This window comes from Grammomys surdaster, unplaced genomic scaffold, assembly GCF_004785775.1.
Source record: "Grammomys surdaster isolate TR1022 unplaced genomic scaffold, NIH_TR_1.0 125769, whole genome shotgun sequence".
Classification (NCBI taxonomy): domain Eukaryota; kingdom Metazoa; phylum Chordata; class Mammalia; order Rodentia; family Muridae; genus Grammomys; species Grammomys surdaster.
This window is the reverse complement of record NW_021620600.1, coordinates 2,425,442-2,427,850: the sequence shown is the minus strand read 5'-3', so window position 1 is coordinate 2,427,850 and position 2,409 is coordinate 2,425,442. Positions and strand designations below refer to the sequence as shown.

At 43.4% G+C, this 2,409-nt stretch overlaps 1 protein-coding gene across 2 annotated transcripts in view; it reads left to right on the top strand.

Annotated features, from left to right (window-relative positions):
• Positions 1–2,409, top strand: part of Tsg101 (tumor susceptibility 101) — a 30,896-nt gene that overhangs the window by 2,308 nt on the left and 26,179 nt on the right. The window lies entirely within an intron of this gene.

Below are 2,409 nucleotides of genomic sequence, written 5' to 3'. Positions count from 1 at the left end.
GTGTGTGCACATGAGTACAGGTGTACACAGTATGGGTGTGTGCACATAAGTGGGGTACACACAGAGCCCAGGGCATTAGATCTGTCTGTGTGGGTATGTGCACATGAGTACAGACATGTACACACAGAGCCCAGGGCATTAGATCCCTCTGGATCTAGAGTTACAACTATTTGTAAACTAAGCAAGAGCAGTATGTTCCCTTGACTGCCATTTCTTTTTTTTTTTTATATTTCGTTTTTTTGTTTTTTTTTTTGGTTTTTCGAGACAGGGTTTCTCTGTGTAGCCCGGGCTGTCCTGGAACTCACTCTGTAGACCAGGCTGGCCTCGAACTCAGAAATCCTCCTGCCTCTGCCTCCCAAGTGCTGGGATTAAAGGCGTGCGCCACCACCGCCCGGCTTGACTGCCATTTCTGTGGCTCCCTCTAACCCCCGCCTCTTTTTTTTCTGGAAGGTTCTCACTACCTAGACCAGGCTGACTTCTAAGAGCCTTCTTACTCTGCCTCTGGTGACACTAAAGCCATGATCCATAACACCCAGCCCAGTTGAAAGGGGTATTCTAGGTGCTCTGCTGCGACTAGGGTAGAAGAGTAGAAGGAGAGACAACCGTTGGTGCTGATCACTCAGACCATAGTTGTGGCTGTGGAGGTAGAAGTCAGATTCTGGAGATAGAGGTGTACATACATTTTTTTTAAGATTTTTTTTTTAAGTGTACTTCTCTACATATGTGCATGTACATGTGGGTGCCCACAGAAGCCAGAAGAGGGCATTGGGTCTCCTGGAGCTAGAGTTGTAGGCAGTTCAGAGTCTGCCATTGTGAGTCTTGGGAACTGCGTTTGAAGGTAATGCTGAGCAAGATTTGTTGTGGATTGAGAGAGAGGTGCTCAAGGACAACTTGAAGGTTTGGTACCTGAACAGCAAACTAGAGTTAAGAGTAAACTTGGGAAGAATAAAATTGGAAGGGTGATAAAAAGTTTTGTTTCTGGTCATTAGATACACTGTCAAACTGGTAAATGGATACAAAGTACTCCCTTTTCCCTTACTCATAGGGAATACATTCCAAGACAAAGCAGATATATTAAACCATATATGTATGGTGCTTTTTCCTATGCATGCCTCTCTGTGAGAAAATTTAACTTACAAGTTAGTTTCAGTAAGAGGTTAATAATAAACAAGATAGAATACTTATAAAAGATATCCTAATACTACTACCACTGAGTAAAGTAGCTCCTTGAACACAAGCACTAGGACAGCTGCTCTTAGGCCGGGTCAGCTCATTAACAGGTCAGGTAGCCTATACAGTGTGGGTGTGCTGGGTGAAGAGGTGACTCACTTCCTGGGCAGGACAGTACCACTGAGATCTCATCAAGATGTCATACTACTTAGAAATGCAATTTAGTTCGGCGATGGTGGTGCATACCTTTAATCCCAACACTAGGAGGTAGAGGCAGGTGGATCTCTGTGAGTTCAAGGCCAGCCTGGTCTACATGAGTTCCAAAACACCCAGAGCTACACAGAGAAACCCTGTCTTGAGAAGGGGGGGAAAAGTAATGCAATTTAATGTATATGAATTCTTTATTTCTAAAATATTCTGATGTTTTGTTTTGTGACACAAATGTTTATTGATGAAGGAGAGGGGCTTCATTCCTTCTTCATGACTGCCTGCACATAGCGAGCTCAGCTTCTCCTGCTGCCTCTTTTGGATATGCATGTCCATCTTCTTGATGAATTTGAATTCTTTTGTCCTTAGATGCCGTGAGTAGCTCCATGGCACACTGTTGATATGGTGCAAAGCTGCATACCTCCCAGCTCATGTCCTACATGAACTTGGTGTTCCTGTGCTTATTAAGGCTTCCTTGCTGACATTCTTAGCCACCTCGTGGCCCTCATTCTCCTTGAGGCCCACAGTCAGTAGCACAGGGCCATGGCTGCTGTCTTTTGTATATTTTAGGATTAAGGCTAACCATGGATTACAGAAACTGCAGAAAGAAGGCACTACTACCCATGTCTGCAGTTTATGCAAGAGGTTCAGGATGAAAGTGTGTTAGAAAGATATACATGTGTGTATTGATGTACATAACCCAGGGCAAGTGTTTAAAGTTCAAAAGACAAGTCACTGAAGTCAGTTCTCTCTTACTATGTGGGTTCCAGGGATCAAACTTGGATCATAAGCTTGGCCAGCAAGCTCTGTTACTCACTGAGCCATCTTGCCAACCCTATGTTAGAAATCTTCAGTGTGGGAATTTTATTTAACATATTTAAAAATACAAAAGAGACCACTAAAGAAGTGAGGTTAGATGAAGACGAGAAAGGAGTGTGTCCTGTGGCTCAATAATAATTGATTGTAGAAGAGAACGGACAGAAACGACGAGAAGGAAGTCAGTGGCTCAATAATAATTGATTGTAGAAGAGA